The sequence below is a fragment of the Strongylocentrotus purpuratus genome, unplaced genomic scaffold (genome assembly GCF_000002235.5).
Source record: "Strongylocentrotus purpuratus isolate Spur 01 unplaced genomic scaffold, Spur_5.0 spur5_scaffold_2, whole genome shotgun sequence".
NCBI classification, from domain to species: domain Eukaryota; kingdom Metazoa; phylum Echinodermata; class Echinoidea; order Camarodonta; family Strongylocentrotidae; genus Strongylocentrotus; species Strongylocentrotus purpuratus.
Window position 1 is genome coordinate 110,517 of NW_022145605.1, and position 21,668 is coordinate 132,184.

The 21,668-nt window shown below is 36.7% G+C and overlaps 2 long non-coding RNA genes across 3 annotated transcripts; both read right to left on the reverse strand.

Annotated features, from left to right (window-relative positions):
- Positions 1-3,623: 3,623 nt before the first annotated feature.
- Positions 3,624-5,446, reverse strand: LOC115926570. Its single transcript, XR_004065101.1, has 3 exons — positions 5,280-5,446; positions 4,785-5,017; positions 3,624-3,770 (listed from the first exon to the last, which is right to left on the reverse strand). It is a non-coding gene; the product is annotated as an uncharacterized LOC115926570 (long non-coding RNA).
- Positions 5,447-5,468: 22 nt separating this feature from the next.
- Positions 5,469-10,249, reverse strand: LOC105444487. 2 transcript variants are annotated; one of them, XR_004065099.1, is made up of 7 exons: positions 10,083-10,249; positions 9,486-9,719; positions 8,839-9,071; positions 7,713-7,933; positions 6,570-6,803; positions 5,923-6,155; positions 5,469-5,512 (listed from the first exon to the last, which is right to left on the reverse strand). It is a non-coding gene; the product is annotated as an uncharacterized LOC105444487 (long non-coding RNA). The 2 variants fall into 2 exon arrangements; XR_004065100.1 differs by lacking the exons at positions 8,839-9,071; positions 9,486-9,719; positions 10,083-10,249 and adding an exon at positions 8,196-8,362.
- Positions 10,250-21,668: the final 11,419 nt, after the last annotated feature.

A 21,668-nucleotide genomic window follows, 5' to 3' on the forward strand; every position in this document is an offset into this window, starting at 1 on the left:
ACAACCATGAAATTCTCTTTCTAATGATACCAAATACGGCCAATAAAGAGACGTAAAGAGAGAGAGAAAAAACAATTTAACTCCGGCCATAATACAGATCCTGCACGTTTTCCGCCCATTTATTACACGCATTGTCTATGGGGCATATCGGGTTCACGCTTTTGGCCCCCACAACGAACTTGATTGCAATGTCAAACATGCACCAAATCCCATTGGTTTGTGCACGCAGTGCTTGCGAGCCCTTTCTAGGTTCTTTCCCCTATCCCAATTTCTTTCAAACTTCGTAGGCATAGTACCATCCCATCAAGGTCACTGTTGATGCCTTTCTTTCGCCCTACCTATCTCCAATATCACAGAAGCTACAGACTTCGTGCAAATTGCTCTGGATAGTCCGAGAGAAGCTCTTTCGTTTGACATGTAGAAACACGGCGTCATTGCACGCACATCGTTGTGACACGATTGCATTTCTAGTAATATGCTTACTTCTTCTTGTCGTCCGGAATCACATTCGCTTTGCACGTAGTGCTTGTTATTCCTATCCAGGTCCTTTCCTCTTGCTCGATTCCTTTCAAACTTCGTAGGCGTTATCTCTGATATCCAATCTAGGTCACCTACTTTTTCGTTTTCTAAAATCACTCATGCGTAAACGTCCAGGCGCCATTTTGTCCGTTTCTGGTCCATTTTAAGGCCTTTCTATCTTCCTTCCTATCTCTACTATCCTTGATCCTACAAACTTCTAACAAATTTCTCTAGATAGTCTAAGAGATGTTCTTTAATCTGCGACGTATAACCTGACCTTCAAAATGCCATCTTCATACTCAAAATTCAAATCTGAAACCGACTCCGTCAACAATCTCTCAAATTCTTGAAAAATGGACCCCTACAAATCTAAAAATTGCAATAACTTTCTTTAACCAATTCCGTTCCGTCTCATCTTCTCGCAGTATCTTTATTTCATAATTGCACATAGCCATGCCAAATTTTACGCTCCAATGGCTATGCAAAACATAAATAGCGCCCTCTAAAGTTCTGGGAATTAGCTTTCTTTCTGTGGCCGTATCTCCATTATGGCTTGGCAGACCCGTACCCTTTTTTGGATTTAGATACTTGAACATATGCCCTTTTCAGTCATATACAAAATTATATACCCTAACACTGACCGTCTTTGAGAAAAATGCCCTCCAATTTCGCCATTTTCAAGAAAATTCCAAAATAACTTAAACTTGCTCTAATATAGCGATCTTTATACCTATATCAATGAAACTTGGCAGACACATGTATCCATATACGTGACAACTGTCTGCCAAGTTTGGTAAATTTTAATAACGTCAGCGCAAAGTTATCGCCAAAAATGATGAATTTACTATGCATTACGTAATAGCGCGTTTAATGCGTGCAATACATTGCACGCAGATAACAGTGGTGTCAAACTGACCGCAATGAAGTGCCCTTTCGAATGATACCAAGTATAGTATATGTTCACACAGAAAATTGTGAGTAAATCGCATTTGAACAAAGGTCACTATACGAATTCCGCCGAGTTTCCGCCCGAATCTAACACGTATCGGCTATGACGTCATTTTTCAGACTACTTTTCGCCCCTTAAACGTCCTTTTTTTTCCTTGAAAATTTGCAGTGACATGCCGAGTTCCAATACGCAGGGCACCTCGTGGCCGGATTTTTGAAAATGGTCAAGGGGGCCAATTAAGACGCCATTTTGTCCTATAAATCTATTTTACATCACGTGTTTCGATAGGATTATCATAGAAAAAAAGAGAGTGGTTTTGCACGCAGTGCTTGCGAGCCCTTTCTAGGTGCTTTCCACTATCCCAATTTCTTTCAAACTTCGTTGGCGTAGTCGCTAGCATCCCATCAAGGTCACTGTAATCTTCTTTCTCCGGAATTACTGATGCAACCCGTCCATACAGGCGCTATTTGTCCGTTTCGGGCCGTTGCAGGTAGTTGACCATTGTGTATGGAGATGCGTGTTGTCGCGTATCAATATAATTACATACATGTAACAAATATCACTCACAGCTCCCATTCATTTTCCAATAAGAGTGTTCTCTAGCTATCTTTCTTCATGTCATTCTTCAATCTTTTTAGTGTTTCAAGTTTTGTTTTCTCTTACTACCATTATAATGGTATTGTCTGGTTTAATCGATCAATTTACATTGTTTCTTTTATTATTTCTTTATCAGTATGTTTCCTTATCATATCATTTCCTATTATTATATTTCGTCATATTATTTTTTGCTTAATTTCATCCTTGTGATTTTGGCTTTCTATCTTTTTATGTTCTCTTTCTATATATTTCTCTATGTTTATCTTCAGGATGTTTTTTTGTTGTTGTCATTATATTCTAACACCTAGCTTTCTTCGATCTTTCTTCATTTTCCTGTTTTCATAATTCTATCTTTTTTGTACCTGTCAGCAGCCATAGTTTGTATCCCTCTATCGTCTCCTCTTTGTACATGTCCTTTTGTTAATATATCTTTTTCCTTCTTTTTCACCTTAATTTTTTTGTTTCATCCTTTTCTATTTTTATTTCTGTCTTACTTATTTTGTTAATTCTTTTTTTCATCCTTTTCTTATCTTTATGTTTTATAGTCTACAAAAGAATTACCCCTGGTTGTATAATAAGAATTAAAGATTTAAAGTTCCTATCAACGAGGCTACTCAAATAATCCAAATTTCCCTCAAAAATGAGGGTCCGCTGGCTATTCAGAAGGATCATTACACATAAAGCTCTCTATTCATAAGGTTCACTGTTCCCAACTAAAATATGGGATCACTATTTATAAGGGTCTTTATCACAAATAAATAATTCATATTAGAAATAAGGGGTCACAATTATATGAGAAAAGGGTCGCTATTCACAATACTATTGAGGTTGCTTTCATAATTTAAAAAAGGACTTATTTTTCAATAGGTCGCTATTGCTAAATGAGTAAAGGGGTCGTTATTCATAAAAGAACACAGGTGCGCTTTCATATAAATAAAAAAATGAGGGCGTTAATTGATGCTCATAATTTAGCAAAGGGGTCAGTATATTATGAATACCCCTTAGTCAAATTATGAATAGTGATGAGTGACCCTTATGAAAATTGGTCCTTTATCCAAACTATGAATATTCATTATGTCCCTTTCCCTTATAGTGACCCTTGTGGATAGTGGTATATGTATATTATAAATAGCAACCTGTTTTTGCAATATGAATAGCAGTTTGCTAGTATATGGTAGAAGTGCATTATGAATAAAGACATTTATGAATAATGATCCTTATGGATAGCAAGGTTATCCCGTTTAAATTGCCGTTGTCACCCCTCCCCCCTCCACACACACACTTCTATCTCTCATTTACTCTTGTTATTTTCCCTGTCATTCATCTATCTTCTTTTCAATGTAATTCTATTTATGTATTCTTTCTTTTTCATATTCACATCTTTCTTTCATAGATGTTTCTCTCATTTCCATGCCATTCTACCACTTCTATTCTTTTATAGATGTTTTTCTCATAAATATTGTATACATTTTAGTGGTTTTTAAATCATGCAATTTTAATTTACTCATAACAAGTATTATAGAAAAGAATCCATACAAATAAATTAGTCACAGTGCCATTATCAGTTGTGTGAGGTTGGTTTATTCAATTATTGCATTGCTGGAGATAATATCAAATCATCGGTGCTTGATAGATGAAATGTAGATAAGCTCATTGGTCAAAGTGCAAAGAGCCATCCATCTACCAAAGATGTAAAATGAGGTACCTGCAATAGAAGAAAAGAAAAAAAGGTGTGTGCTATGAATTTCCACTTCATTATTTTTTGCATTTCATTTTTGCTTTCATTTTCTACAACCATGTACGTGTATGATCTAAAAGTAAAATCAATTTGCAATAAAAAGTTGTTTTGAGGAACAGCAAAATAATTGAAATACAATTTATCTCATATTCTTCTTTATTTTCTATTTTCCTTTCACTGCACCATGATAGATAATGGCGCATATTATAAGTGTTGACATTATTATTATATCATAATAATACACTGTGAGATGACAACGAGTTAATTCGTAGGAATGAAATGAGAACCATAAAGTTGTGAATTGCTACTGTTATAGTATATCATAACAATGTTTCTAACTGTTCTTACACCTATAACCTTACTATTAAAAATGAAAACAAAAACAAAACTTTTCATTAAATTTCATCAGTATTACAGTTTTACAACCCCCTCCCCCCTCCTCTCTCTACAACCTTCTTGGTCATTTGTTGACATATAACACCATAACATCACATAGTATAGTTCATCTTGATTACACGTTTTGAGTATTCCTCTTTTTGGAGAGAAGTAATACTGTAAAACTAGCAAATTTTGCATAAACAAAACCTTTACAAATTTCACAAGGAGTCAGTAAAGTCACTTGCTCTCTTGATCTTAAACTTACACAACATCCCCATCAAAGTTAAATTTATTGCATAATATGTACAACATGTGTACTTGTGATTTTATATTGAATTATTTTTTCTAATCAAATAACAGGCAGGTTACCTGTGATACTGCATCCATTGCCAGTTCATAATATAATTAACTCATCAAAAACCGAAAGCAAGAGGCCACACTACCCACAGTACTACTTGTAGCTAGTTGCTCCCTCTATATAGAAAACAATGCCAAAGCGGTGCCCGTTGGTCCCCAATGATCCTCTTTTTCTTATGTTAATTGAGAGCCGAGTTGATGAAATAACCACCCGTCAGCGACCTCACTAATCCCTTTAATACTCACTCTTTAGGGATCATAGAAATAGATGAACCCCCTGGGATGACAGCTAAGAGGTTATCCCAACCCCCCTCTACACCACCAGCATGCTTCTCAATCAAGAACTTGAGGGGGATAGACTTGGACTCCTCCACGGTAAAGGGGGTGTTCACATTGCCTGAGATGTTGAAGAGTTTGATGGCTTGGTTTTGTTCTCGTCAGAAGCCAGCGAACTACAGAGCTCCCCTCCTGCAGATGATCTGAAAGTTAGCATAACAGGCAGGTTACCAGTGATACTGCATCCATTGCCAGTTCATAATATAATTGACTAATCAAAAACTGAAAGCAAAAGGCCACACTACCCACAGTACTACTTGTAGCTACTTGCTCCCTCTATATAGAAAACAATGTCTAAGCGGTGCCCATTGGTCCCCCATGATCCTCTTTTTCTTATGTTAATTGAGAGCAGAGTTGATGAAATAACCACCCGTCAGTGACCACACTAATCTCTCTAATACTCACTCTTTAGGGATCATAGAAGTACATGAACCCCCTGGGATGACAGCTAAGAGGTTATCCCAACCCCCCTCTACACCACCAGCGTGCTTCTCAATCAAGAACTTGAGGGGGATAGACTTGGACTCCTCCACGGTACAGGGGGTGTTCACATTGCCTGAGATGTTGAAGAGTTTGGTAGCTTGGTTTTGTTCACGTCAGAAGCCAGCGAACCACAGAGCTCCCCTCCTGTAGATGATCTGAAAGTTAGCATAACGGGAAGAAATAGAGATTGAAAATTCTCAAAGTTCCTGCAAACATGCCTATTGACAGGATTATGCATATTTACAAATGCAATCATTATCATTAGCATAATTTTGATAATCAATTCTTATGTTGAAAAATAATAATTTTCCTAGGTTTAAAATATAATGTCAACGATAATCTTGATCCTCAATTTAGGAATCGGTGTCCACGACAAATCAAAAACCGAGCAAAAGGCCACACTACCCACAGTACTACTTGTAGCTACTTGCTCCCTCTATATAGAAAACAATGCCTAAGCGGTGCCCGTTGGTCCCCAATGATCCTCTTTTTCTTATGTTAATTGAGAGCCGAGTTGATGAAATAACCACCCGTCAGTGACCACACTAATCTCTCTAATACTCACTCTTTAGGGATCATAGAAGTACATGAACCCCCTGGGTAGACAGCTAAGAGGTTATCCCAACCCCCCTCTACACCACCAGCGTGCTTCTCAATCAAGAACTTGAGGGGGATAGACTTGGACTCCTCCACGGTACAGGGGGTGTTCACATTGCCTGAGATGTTGAAGAGTTTGGTGGCTTGGTTTTGTTCACGTCAGAAGCCAGCGAACCACAGAGCTCCCCTCCTGTAGATGATCTGAAAGTTAGCATAACGGGGAAGAAATAGAGATTGAAAATTCTCAAAGTTCCTGCAAACATGCTTATTGACAGGATTATGCATATTTACAAATGCAACCACATATCATTAGCATAATTTTGATAATCAATTCTTATGTTGAAAAATAATAATTTTCCTAGGTTTAAAATATAATGTCAACGATAATCTTGATCCTCAATTTAGGAATCGGTGTCCACGACAAATCAAAAACCAAAAGCAAAAGGCCACACTACCCACAGTACTACTTGTAGCTACTTGCTCCCACTATATAGAAAACAATGCCTAAGCGGTGCCCGTTGGTCCCCAATGATCCTCTTTTTCTTATGTTAATTGAGAGCCGAGTTGATGAAATAACCACCCGTCAGTGACCACACTAATCTCTCTAATACTCACTCTTTAGGGATCATAGAAGTACATGAACCCCCTGGGATGACAGCTAAGAGGTTATCCCAACCCCCCTCTACACCACCAGCGTGCTTCTCAATCAAGAACTTGAGGGGGGTAGACTTGGACTCCTCCACGGTACAGGGGGTGTTCACATTGCCTGAGATGTTGAAGAGTTTGGTGGCTTGGTTTTGTTCACGTCAAGAAGCCAGCGAACTACAGAGCTCCCCTCCTGCAGAAGATCTGAAAGTTAGCATAAGAGGCAGGTTAACAGTGATACTGCATCCATTGCCAGTTCATAATATAATTGACTCATCAAAAACCGAAAGCAAGAGGCCACACTACCCACAGTACTACTTGTAGCTACTTGCTCCCTCTATATAGAAAACAATGCCTAAGCAGTGCCCATTGGTCCCCCATGATCCTCTTTTTCTTATGTTAATTGAGAGCAGAGTTGATGAAATAACCACCCGTCAGTGACCACACTAATCTCTCTAATACTCACTCTTTAGGGATCATAGAAGTACATGAACCCCCTGGGATGACAGCTAAGAGGTTATCCCAACCCCCCTCTACACCACCAGCGTGCTTCTCAATCAAGAACTTGAGGGGGATAGACTTGGACTCCTCCACGGTACAGGGGGTGTTCACATTGCCTGAGATGTTGAAGAGTTTGGTAGCTTGGTTTTGTTCACGTCAGAAGCCAGCGAACCACAGAGCTCCCCTCCTGTAGATGATCTGAAAGTTAGCATAACGGGGAAGAAATAGAGATTGAAAATTCTCAAAGTTCCTGCAAACATGCTTATTGACAGGATTATGCATATTTACAAATGCAACCACATATCATTAGCATAATTTTGATAATCAATTCTTATGTTGAAAAATAATAATTTTCCTAGGTTTAAAATATAATGTCAACGATAATCTTGATCCTCAATTTAGGAATCGGTGTCCACGACAAATCAAAAACCAAAAGCAAAAGGCCACACTACCCACAGTACTACTTGTAGCTACTTGCTCCCTCTATATAGAAAACAATGCCTAAGCAGTGCCCATTGGTCCCCCATGATCCTCTTTTTCTTATGTTAATTGAGAGCAGAGTTGATGAAATAACCACCCGTCAGTGACCACACTAATCTCTCTAATACTCACTCTTTAGGGATCATAGAAGTACATGAACCCCCTGGGTAGACATCCCAACCCCCCTCTACACCACTAGCGTGCTTCTCAATCAAGAACTTGAGGGGGATAGACTTGGACTCCTCCACGGTACAGGGGGTGTTCACATTGCCTGAGATGTTGAAGAGTTTGGTGGCTTGGTTTTGTTCACGTCAGAAGCCAGCGAACTACAGAGCTCCCCTCCTGCAGATGATCTGAAAGTTAGCATAACAGGCAGGTTACCAGTGATACTGCATCCATTGCCAGTTCATAATATAATTGACTAATCAAAAACTGAAAGCAAAAGGCCACACTACCCACAGTACTACTTGTAGCTACTTGCTCCCTCTATATAGAAAACAATGTCTAAGCGGTGCCCATTGGTCCCCCATGATCCTCTTTTTCTTATGTTAATTGAGAGCAGAGTTGATGAAATAACCACCCGTCAGTGACCACACTAATCTCTCTAATACTCACTCTTTAGGGATCATAGAAGTACATGAACCCCCTGGGATGACAGCTAAGAGGTTATCCCAACCCCCCTCTACACCACCAGCGTGCTTCTCAATCAAGAACTTGAGGGGGATAGACTTGGACTCCTCCACGGTACAGGGGGTGTTCACATTGCCTGAGATGTTGAAGAGTTTGGTAGCTTGGTTTTGTTCACGTCAGAAGCCAGCGAACCACAGAGCTCCCCTCCTGTAGATGATCTGAAAGTTAGCATAACGGGAAGAAATAGAGATTGAAAATTCTCAAAGTTCCTGCAAACATGCCTATTGACAGGATTATGCATATTTACAAATGCAATCATTATCATTAGCATAATTTTGATAATCAATTCTTATGTTGAAAAATAATAATTTTCCTAGGTTTAAAATATAATGTCAACGATAATCTTGATCCTCAATTTAGGAATCGGTGTCCACGACAAATCAAAAACCGAGCAAAAGGCCACACTACCCACAGTACTACTTGTAGCTACTTGCTCCCTCTATATAGAAAACAATGCCTAAGCGGTGCCCGTTGGTCCCCAATGATCCTCTTTTTCTTATGTTAATTGAGAGCCGAGTTGATGAAATAACCACCCGTCAGTGACCACACTAATCTCTCTAATACTCACTCTTTAGGGATCATAGAAGTACATGAACCCCCTGGGTAGACAGCTAAGAGGTTATCCCAACCCCCCTCTACACCACCAGCGTGCTTCTCAATCAAGAACTTGAGGGGGATAGACTTGGACTCCTCCACGGTACAGGGGGTGTTCACATTGCCTGAGATGTTGAAGAGTTTGGTGGCTTGGTTTTGTTCACGTCAGAAGCCAGCGAACCACAGAGCTCCCCTCCTGTAGATGATCTGAAAGTTAGCATAACGGGGAAGAAATAGAGATTGAAAATTCTCAAAGTTCCTGCAAACATGCTTATTGACAGGATTATGCATATTTACAAATGCAACCACATATCATTAGCATAATTTTGATAATCAATTCTTATGTTGAAAAATAATAATTTTCCTAGGTTTAAAATATAATGTCAACGATAATCTTGATCCTCAATTTAGGAATCGGTGTCCACGACAAATCAAAAACCAAAAGCAAAAGGCCACACTACCCACAGTACTACTTGTAGCTACTTGCTCCCACTATATAGAAAACAATGCCTAAGCGGTGCCCGTTGGTCCCCAATGATCCTCTTTTTCTTATGTTAATTGAGAGCCGAGTTGATGAAATAACCACCCGTCAGTGACCACACTAATCTCTCTAATACTCACTCTTTAGGGATCATAGAAGTACATGAACCCCCTGGGATGACAGCTAAGAGGTTATCCCAACCCCCCTCTACACCACCAGCGTGCTTCTCAATCAAGAACTTGAGGGGGGTAGACTTGGACTCCTCCACGGTACAGGGGGTGTTCACATTGCCTGAGATGTTGAAGAGTTTGGTGGCTTGGTTTTGTTCACGTCAAGAAGCCAGCGAACTACAGAGCTCCCCTCCTGCAGAAGATCTGAAAGTTAGCATAAGAGGCAGGTTAACAGTGATACTGCATCCATTGCCAGTTCATAATATAATTCGTCGCTGTTTTCACGAAGTGACGGTAGTGAAAAAAAATTGCATTCACTTTGCGTTACGATTTTCCTCACTACCGTCACTTCGTGAAAACAAGGACGAATTGACTCATCAAAAACCGAAAGCAAGAGGCCACACTACCCACAGTACTACTTGTAGCTACTTGCTCCCTCTATATAGAAAACAATGCCTAAGCAGTGCCCATTGGTCCCCCATGATCCTCTTTTTCTTATGTTAATTGAGAGCAGAGTTGATGAAATAACCACCCGTCAGTGACCACACTAATCTCTCTAATACTCACTCTTTAGGGATCATAGAAGTACATGAACCCCCTGGGATGACAGCTAAGAGGTTATCCCAACCCCCCTCTACACCACCAGCGTGCTTCTCAATCAAGAACTTGAGGGGGATAGACTTGGACTCCTCCACGGTACAGGGGGTGTTCACATTGCCTGAGATGTTGAAGAGTTTGGTAGCTTGGTTTTGTTCACGTCAGAAGCCAGCGAACCACAGAGCTCCCCTCCTGTAGATGATCTGAAAGTTAGCATAACGGGGAAGAAATAGAGATTGAAAATTCTCAAAGTTCCTGCAAACATGCTTATTGACAGGATTATGCATATTTACAAATGCAACCACATATCATTAGCATAATTTTGATAATCAATTCTTATGTTGAAAAATAATAATTTTCCTAGGTTTAAAATATAATGTCAACGATAATCTTGATCCTCAATTTAGGAATCGGTGTCCACGACAAATCAAAAACCAAAAGCAAAAGGCCACACTACCCACAGTACTACTTGTAGCTACTTGCTCCCTCTATATAGAAAACAATGCCTAAGCAGTGCCCATTGGTCCCCCATGATCCTCTTTTTCTTATGTTAATTGAGAGCAGAGTTGATGAAATAACCACCCGTCAGTGACCACACTAATCTCTCTAATACTCACTCTTTAGGGATCATAGAAGTACATGAACCCCCTGGGTAGACATCCCAACCCCCCTCTACACCACTAGCGTGCTTCTCAATCAAGAACTTGAGGGGGATAGACTTGGACTCCTCCACGGTACAGGGGGTGTTCACATTGCCTGAGATGTTGAAGAGTTTGGTGGCTTGGTTTTGTTCACGTCAGAAGCCAGCGAACCACAGAGCTCCCCTCCTGTAGATGATCTGAAAGTTAGCATAACGGGGAAGAAATAGAGATTGAAAATTCTCAAAGTTCCTGCAAACATGCTTATTGACAGGATTATGCATATTTACAAATGCAACCACATATCATTAGCATAATTTTGATAATCAATTCTTATGTTGAAAAATAATAATTTTCCTAGGTTTAAAATATAATGTCAACGATAATCTTGATCCTTAATTTAGGAATCGGTGTCCACGACTTCAGGAGGCTACTCATTGTGCATTGCTATACACACTATCAATAAACGTTTGCCAGAAAGTAAACACCAGAGATACAGGTATAACACCAAACCAAGAAAAAGACAAGTTAGTATACAATTCAATGCACAGACAAGCAGACCAGTTTTCCTATTGAAGAATGCAACCCAAACATGTGATAATTACCTTCCATCCGAGGGCTTGTTCATGAACCCCTACTTCATACCGGAAGGGAAACTGGCACCTCCCCTTCCTCTAAGACCAGAGTCTCTGATCTCCTTTTTTCAATATATATATTTTCTGGCTTATGTTTTGAACACATCATTTTAAAAAAGCAAGTGCGATTCACATTTTCAAAAAGGCTATGAAAAATTTACCAAGTAATGGTAGACCTATTTTTATATATTCATTATCAGCAAGGTGATTTAACATTTAGTAAATTCCCATCTTATGAAATTGCTAGTGAAAAAATAAATTATATACTGTACATGTATGTAATGTTAACATGGGTATCCTCAATTAGCACTTTCACATTTTCTTAGTTCCCTTTACTAAAATATGTATATTACTTGTATATTTGGTGTATTAATATTTTACCTGCATTTTGGTAATTAATTATCAAATCAATCATCAATAGCTATCTCAATATTATCTCATACAATTTAGCACTAAAAATAAAGCTTGTATTACTTTCCTTGTTGACAATTATGCAGTAATGCTAAACTAGGATCTTAATACATTCATGATAACTATAGTAAGTTGGTACAATACAAATATCTTGCAAATCAAACCCTCTTATGTAAACATGGTCTATTATAGTTCCTCTTTCTGTTGTTGAATTGGTTACAAATTGCTTATATCCATAACTAATGAAGAACTTTACTAAACAAGAACTTTGTGTATAATTTTCATTAAAATCTCCCATAATGATAACTTTTTTACTATGATTATGAGCTGTTTCTACCAAATTCTTCAAATGCATAAGAAACACAGACATCTTGTATGAGGCTGGTCTATATATCACAACAAGTAGGACTGAAAACTTTGAAACTATGTGAATAGCAATATTTTCAATGTTATTTGTTAAATGTAATCTAGAGAATGATTTGATAATTTTGCCGTAACATGACACACCACCATGTGATTGTTCCCCAAGTTTGGTAGTTATTTCACTTGAATTATTATAAGCCATATGTCTTGGTTGATGGTAACTTTTGTAATCTGATAACTCTACATCCAAAGGAAAATACTCATCTTTCAGCCAGGTTTCTGTGAGGCAAATAAAGTCTGCATTCATATTTTGAATCTGTTTACAAAGGTCTTCAAAGTGTAATCTTAAACCTTGAACATTATGTAATATTATCATCTGCTCATAAGATAAGATTGGTGTACATTGTGTTTCCAAAAAGTGAGGCATTTCTGCAATGGACTCAGAAATACTCTCATTACAATATATGTATTTAATATCAAACTCTTTCAAAGTCAGTCCTTTTAAAGATGTTAAACGGCTTATTCCCACATAAGCTTGGCCAGCACAAAAGATACCTTTCATATTAAATAAACATTTTTCCAAACTTAAACCTTGAACTTTGTGAATTGTTGAAGCATATGCTAACTTTAATGGAAATTGCAAACGTTTAAAATTATCATGAACCTCCTCTACTTTTGCAATACGGACAGAATTTTCATAATCTTTACATATCTTATTAGTCTTTCTAAATTTTGCACCAACTTTATCATTATCAAACTGCACATATATATACTTTAGTGTAAATGGTTCAGTCCCTTCAATGAATGCCTTTACAGTTCCAATTTGGCCATTACTTAAACCATCTGATGTATCTATGTTTCGTGTAAGGATAACCCTCACTCCAACTGCAATGGATAATTTTTCAGGTAATGTTACTTTTTCTTTTTTGTTTTTCTTTATAGAATTAGATTTAGGGTTAGAATCAACTGCTTTAGTAACTTTGATTTCTTTGAAATTTTTAGACAGCATGTGTATATTGTGTGCATCAACATCTTTATTTTTAGGATAGATATGTAAAACATTATCTGTATATTCATGAGTCTCACAACTTCTTAAAAGTGATAGATCATGTTCATCTACATCCTCATTTCTTTTTCTTATGCGCAATTTGTTCAGTAAATTTGCAAACTCAGCATCATCTTTCTGACGCATTATCTCGTCTAGTTCTATTATCTTGAAATTGTCATGCCATAAACTTGAATTAACAGATTCATTATACAAAGGTATGCCTCCCACTGGAGCCAATTGATAAAAGTCTCCCACAGCAATAACACTTACATGACCAAAATCACTAGATTTTCCTTTTATTTGTTGAAGACGTCCATGAATATAACCAAAAATATTCTGATCAACCATAGAAATTTCATCAATTATAACAATTTGAACTTGAGATAAGGTGTTTCGCAAGGAACTAAGTCTCTCTTCAGTCAGTGGCACATAAGGTAGACGCATTCTAAGGGGGAGTGAGAAAGCACTATGGATTGTTAGACCTTGAATGTTAAAGGCTGCAACTCCAGTTGGTGCAACTTTCAAAACTACAATGGAATCAGGGTTTTCAGAAGTTTTCTGTAATAATCGTGTTGCTTCTGTATATATACATCGTACAAGATGTGATTTTCCAACACCAGCTCCTCCAGTAAGGAACACAAAAAAAGGGTCAATATTAGTGTCTAATGTCTTGTTAATACACCATTCTCTCACTTTGTAAAAGACTTCACATTGTTTAGTGTTCATGGATCTAAATAATGACATTTTATCTTGCTGTGACAATTTAGGTTCACGTAATTCAATCCTATGTTGTGAATCACTACTATCCTTCGTACATAAGTCAGGTACCGCAAACTCGCTATCACTCTCATATGTAACAGATACCCTTTTCTAACTGCACTCTATCGGAGTCACACCGATGAAAATACCGATTGAATATTCCTTATGTAAACAAAGGTGAAACCGCAGTTTTCCCCCTGTCGGTTTCTAACTGCCGGTGAAATTCACTCGCTGTGGCGAGCCCTCGCCGGAAGTGAAGAATTATTACGTAATTATTAAGCCCGCGCTCCATCTAGCTAGCATGCAGCTTGTTTAACCATAAGTCAACAAACACAGCTGGTTACGGTAAAGCGCGCGTATACTGCGACCTTTGACCATTTTAATCGCTTTTTTAATCGCCCTTTTCTCCCGAACGTTTTCTAACTGCACGTTTTATCGGTATCACACCGATAGAATGAGAATTTCTCCCGCTCTAGAGCAGGAGAATTTAATCGCCTATTTCTCTTCTTTTCATCGGCTATTTAATCGCCTTTTTCTCCTCTGTTGCTTTCTAACTGGCACTTTCATCGGATGCGTCCGGATGCATCCGATGAAAATCGGTGCAGTTAGAAAAGGGTAAGAGTCTTTGTCATTCTCTTCCTCAAGCCTACTTTTCTCTGATTCTGGACACAAGGTTGACCAAGCATCAATATCTTCTGGCATATTCTCAAGAAATTCCTTTGCTTTATCAAATGATTCTGCATCTTTTTCATAGAAAGCTTTATTTCTGGCAACTATCGTCCGAACCTTTTTAACACGTGAATTGAGTTGCACACTTCCAAGAAAAAAGAACTGTTGATAACACTTAAACTCTGATGGCTTTAGTTCATCATTTGTTCTATAAGGTAAAAAAAGTTGAAGCATACTTTGATAAAACCTTTCAGTATTTGTCTCAACGTTAAATCTTGGATATCTAATGATAGCATTTTTCTTTGTTCTTTTCTGCACAAAACCATGTCCATTCAACAATTTATGAATATTCTTCTGTTGTTTTCTTTGCTTACCATACAAAACCCTGTATTCAGAACAGAAAGTTGCTAAACACATAAATTCAAACACTTCATTATGAGGACGATTCTTGTACCTGTCTACCTTGTTCTTGGCCCAAATATTATCATCATCATCTGATTTTGACTTAATGACTGACAATGGTAAACTTAATCTTGTTGGAATTTCACCCACCGGTATGAATTCTACTTTTCGTGAAAATTCCTTTAAACTGAGACCACACACTCTATACACAGCTTCTTGAGCGGAAACTTCTCTATTTGTAATAAAAGCATGTCCAAGTTCCTTCATACATTTTTTAGAATCGTTATGACCAGTTGATATTTCATCATGAACAGCTTGCAAAACCTTGCCCAATTCACGTTCTGATTTAGAAATGTAGGCCACTATATACTGAACACAAGCATATACATCACATACAAACTGTATATCACAATTAGCATTCCAAGCACGCAATACATGTTTATTATATTGATTTACCCAAACAGATTTTAAATTTCGACGATGTACAATAGATACCCTTTCTGCAACCATACAATATGCCTTTTCAAATTCCTCCTGTGATGTATTGAGCTCTTCAAACAATTCTTCTATACTATTGTATTCATTTGTAGCATCCCTCAATTTGTCTTTCACTGATGATACTAGATCCCTAGCTTTAGCCATAACAAGTGAGTCTTTATCAGGTTTGGGTCTAACCACAAATGTTCTTTGTGATGGAGGTCTAGGAAAATTAAAGCGACATTCTTTGCGCCCCTTCTTACAAGATTTAGAATGTTTTTTGCTATGCGTTTGCACATGTTCTAGTATATCCTTCAATTCTTCATCCTCTTCTGTTGTTGGCAAATGGCATGTAATGTATTCATCAACAAATTCTTTAACTCTTTCATCACTATCTGTGTCTAGTTGAGGAGCATTTTCAATCCACACAAGCCCATGAATATGAGGACTTCCACGTAATTGAAATTCCACTCTATAAAAAGAGTCTACTACTTTACCTATTGGTTTTGCCTTAGATTTAATAACATTTGTAACAAACAGATGAAATCTTTTGTCAAACATTCGAGCAGCTGTGACAGGATTACTTCTTAATACAGCACATTTCTCATTCCAATCCATCATTTCCGCAGTCCTTGTAGTATCACCTTGTTGTTTTAAAATTGTATTTACTACTTCTGGCCATCTTAAATCAGCGCTTGAAAAGCTAACAAAAAAAGTTGGTATTCCCAGCTGACGAATCATTGCTAATAAGTCTTTTTGAACTCTTTGCCAATATGGAGGTGTTCCTCTTACAGATGATAGGAATCTATAACCTCTGTCAGACTTCAAAATTTTACTCACTTCTTTATCATTTTTGAGCATAGAGGCTGTCACTTCATTATCGTCACTGGTCTTTTGACCACCTGTTCGTAAAGCTATAGATATACTAGACATTACATTTTGAATTTCACTTATGTATTGTGCATAAAATATATAGTCTGTATTTTGTGCAAATCTGTTATCTACATTCATTAATCGATTATGAAAGTACCTTTTTAGTGAAATTTTCTGATCACGTTTTTCATGATATGTATGAAGACCTTGTGGAAAAAGGGTAGGAAATGTTTGTGCTTCAGTCCATAGATTGAATAAAATGCGTAAAGGAGTTGATCCTTCACATGGAGCAATGCATAAAATATCAGCAAATTCTTCATCCAGTAATTGTTGCCCAATATTCACAGGTTGGAAACAAGAGTCAAGTGGTATTCCTCGTAACTTATCATCATCATCATCATCATCATCATCAATGACTTCTTCTTCATTTGATTCAATTTGTGTTTTCATTTCGTCTGTTGCCTTTTTTTCATGTTTTTCATGATCTAATTCAACATTACATTTATCTTTCATTTTATTCTCATGATTATCATCATGTGCAACATGGATAGTTTCTTTGTGGAGACAGGAGTCAAGTTGTAAACCTCTTAGCTTATCATTATCCTCATCAATGGCTTCTTTATTTGTATCAATTTGTGCTGTTTTATTCAGGAAAAGTTTTTCTTCTTTATCAATATCTAATTCTTTACCACATTCATCATTCTTTACAGTTTCAGAATTATCGTCATTTATAACAGTGTCGCTTTCTTCAGTATGTTCAATAGTCCACATAGCATCGATATCTATTGTATGATACCATTTATTATATTTCTTCAAATACTGCAAAGCATCCATGACATTTTTTGTATTGACATTACGATATTCATAATACCCTTTATACGACAGCTTTCTTTTAAGCTTCACACGTACTAATTGATCATCACAAGGTTGCCTAGGAAGTACACTAACTCCTTTTGACATATTCGATGGTACACTGACAACAGGACCTTTTACAGAAAACTGTCCTCCCTTTGGTAAACAAACAATTTTCATGAAAGAAATATTTTGTGAAATCAAATGACATTCAAGGCTATTCAATTTCAGTAAAGTGTCTGGTATGTCATTCAATTGTAGATTATTAGTCCAAGCTTCTGATGACACCTTATTTTGTTTCAATTTTCGATGACATGTGTAACAAATCCATAGTTTGCCTCGGCACAGTTTAATCATACAGTCTTTAGAACAAGAACTTGTACAAATATGAAGGTACTTTTCAGATATGCATTTACTTATTTTATATTTCAATTTATGACATTGCAAAACTTGAGTACGAAACAATAATTTTAAACATACTGAACAAACAAATTCTGGTCCATTACAATGAAACTTATGGAACTTACTTATAACATCACAGATACTTTTCTTCTTATGATAATTAATTTTTTGTTTTTGCCGCAGTGCTGCACAATCAGTTTTATCTAAACCATACTTCAGTCTTAGTGCACACAATTTTTTTGCTCTGAACAAAACATTCCTGTGGTATTTGTCTTTGCAATCTTGGTAAAACCTCAACTTTTTCTTTCTTCCATACTGCAATCGTGATTTTTGTAGCATATAATTTCTATGCAAAGCATTGCTTTTATACTTAATACGATGATACATATTATGACTAAGTCTAAAATTTACATCAGTGTTATACTTCATAAATATTGCTCTTTTCTTCTTTGATTGATATATAACATTAGTTTTGTATTTTCTGCTTTGAGCATTTTTTGTCTGAGATCGATACAGTTCATCTGTCTTGTATTTCATTTTCATTTTTTGGCCAAATATTTTCTGAGATCTATGCATTTCATCTGTGTTGTATCTAATTTTTTGGGCAGATTTCTTTTGAGATTGATACGCTTCATTTGTCTTGTATTTAATTTTTTGGGCAGATTTCTTTTTACATTGATGCGCTTCATTTGTCTTGTATTTTATTTTTTGGGCAGATTTCTTTTGAGATTGATACGCTTCATTTGTCTTGTATTTAATCTTTTCAACAGATAATATTTTAGAACGATACAAGTCATCTGTCTTATATTTGGTCTTTTTGACAGTGTTTTGCTTTGTCCTGTACAATTCACCTGTCTTGTATTTACTTTCTTTAAGGATTGGTTTTACCCTAGATAACCTCATTTTAATTTTCTGTTCTTTAAGTTTTTTTTTGTAACCAGTTTTCCTTGTTTTATTGTTAAATCTTGAGAACACTCTTCTAGATTCAATAGATGCATCCTTATAGGATTTATTACCTTCTTGGTCAAAAATGTATGAAGCACTATTCATTCTTGTTTTTTTGCTGGGAGGCTCTTCAAAATTCTTGTCAATTTCATCCTCATTAATATACTCAAAATCTTCATAACTTTTATGAAAATCTTCAGCATCAGCAACAATCTCAATAACACCATTACTTTGCACAGATAACACAACATCATAATGTATTCCACTTGTATGGTTTAAATATATGCCTCTGTTTGTTGTAGCCTCTCCCATTTTGGCTTTTTTTCCACAAAATATATGCCAACATTTCAATTCTTCATCATAAATGTAAATATCAGTTTCCAGCAAATTTGCAGTTACTAATATCTCGATCTCTGATGCCCATATGCCATATTCCATTATTCTTTGGCTTTTTGCATACTGTAAAACAGAAGAAAAATTTCTTCCCAAATAACCAACAAAAATATCAGAGTTTGTTGTCAGAAAATCTACTACCGCAACTCTTATGTCCATATGATTATCTTCAAATTTACAGATTGCATAGGAAATACTACGATAAAAGCAATTACCATCACCAATGATTGTTTTCAGTTCAAGTGGACACCCTAAACATTGATTTGAAATAACAGCATTGGCAGAACGAAGTAGATGTTGATGTGAAATACTCAATTTTCTACATAGCTTTAACTTATCTTGTTGTACAATGGGTTGAAAAAAAAGATTTTTTCTTGTAACCCCTAATACAACAACATCATCATTTTCATGTTCAAGTGATGAATCTTTGCTAGCAGCTTCACAACCAATTTTTTCATCTTTGGCATTAATCATAATTTGTTTCTGGCAAACATTTGAATTTTTAACTTTACAGGTAGAATGTACTTCATTAGAAAATTGCTGAGATTTACTTTTAGTCATGTTACCAGTGGAAGTAGGTATTTTATGCAGCTCTAGTTTCATTTTTTTAATTTGCACAACCTCTCCTTCATACAACAAGTTGGTATTACATGTACCTTCTATTCCTGCAGAATTTTGCATACCAGTATTACTGTCAACTTTACTACTATTATTTTGTGTACTGTTTTTTCTCTTCTTCTTATGATTTACTATACAACAGGTTTCTTCATTGGTGGATTTGTCAAGCTTCAACACAGTGTTTTTCTGAGAAATTACAGGACATTCAAGGCCTTTCCTTTCAACATGTGACATCAAGTTTTGAGTGAAAAACATATCATTATATTCTTGCTGAGGAGAGTTTTCATAACCAATCTTTAAACTATCTTTGGTTTCACATTTCTGGGTATTAAGTATCCCAGATGTACACTCAGAATTGTTTTCTTGAATCACTTCAAATGCAATATTTCTTTGTTTACATTCATTATCAGGTTCTTTATTACTCTCAACATGTATTGCATTTATAGTGCTTTCAATGCTTGGAATTTGAGTTTCTGTTCCGGGTTCACTTGTTAATAACTTTGGCAATTTTTCATTTAATGTTTGAGAGTCTCCTGCACTTCTATGAAGATCTACACCTGTCAATTCGTAACATGCATTAACAAGACCAACATTCATAGACCCAGCTAACTTTGTAATATGCTTGTAAACACCTTGCCATGATGATGTAAACATAAGAATGCTCTTGCCATCTTGAACTTGGAGGCCAGTCTTGGATCTCGAATGTGAATCAAAAATGCAATAACCAACAAGTGTGGATATGACAATGAGTGTACTTCCATTGAAAGTGAAAAAACAAGCATCATGTTGACAAAGTTCTTGAGCAAGGGCTCGTTTTAAAATAATCCATTTATATTCAGGCATTTCTTTTCCAATAATGTAACCTTTGACTGGTTCTTTGTAATTCATTGTAAATACATCATCAAAACCTTCTAGAACTTCAGGTAGATTTGATATCAACAAAAAGTCCTGACTTTTTTTATTGATCTTTCGAATAAGGCCATACAACTCATTGCCATGTACTAGAATATTATCTAAATCCTTACTACACCAGTATTGTATATTCTTGATTCTGCTAAACATCACAGCTGACAAACAATTGGCTACACATTGCTTTCCACTATTTTCACCAAATCTATAATTTCCTTGATTGAAGTTTCCATGAACTAGTGATGCGGTAGAATTATCAACATTGGTGTTAGATGTGCCACCTTTACATTTGTCTTTCGTTATGCCTAAACCAGTAGATGTAGAAGCCATACAAGTATCATCTTGTTGCAAGCTTAACTTAGAATTTTCATATCCACACTCCTTTGAAAGAGATGCACACATACTGCTAGTACTGTTACAAGCCTGAACAACTTCACTTCCATTTACTTTCTTGGTAGTTTTATCCTGGACAATTACCTTGCCTTTTGTTTGTGGCACAGATTGCATTTGTTTATGTAAGCTTCTTTCATGAATGTTAGTGCACTCTTCCTGTGTGTTTACAGCATTTAAAGATATGGGGAAAGTACATGTATTACGTTGCTGCATATCTGATGTGCAACTTTCAAATGTAAACTCCTTCACGTGGGATAAACAAGTAGGCTGAATACCACCAATATCACTATTACACTCTTTTTGGCAAGATGTTTGCTTCATTCTAGTACTGCTACTCTCCAACATAAGTGCTTGATCTCTGTTTACATTCTCAGTCTTTCCACTATGTAGATCTACATGTACATGTATGTCATCCATGTCTTGTGACACAAACTGCATAGGGTAATCTAAGACCCCTGTTACACATGCGTCGGCTTTTAAAGCGGGCCCCGGAGGCGGCCTCACACCTGCAATTTGAAGCCGCCTCGAGATCATCAAACCCCTGTTACACATGATCTCGGGCCCGCAATTTTGCGTCTACACATAGGCCGGCCTCACGTCGCTTTTCACGAGCTGATGTTGGGGCGGACTCCAGAAAGACAGAAAGAGAGAGTAATAGAATGACAAAAACAAAGAATAACATAAGGAAAGACAGAAAGAGAGAGTGATATAATGATAAAAACAAAGAATAACATAAGAGAAGATGAAAGAAAGAAGAAACAAAGAATAA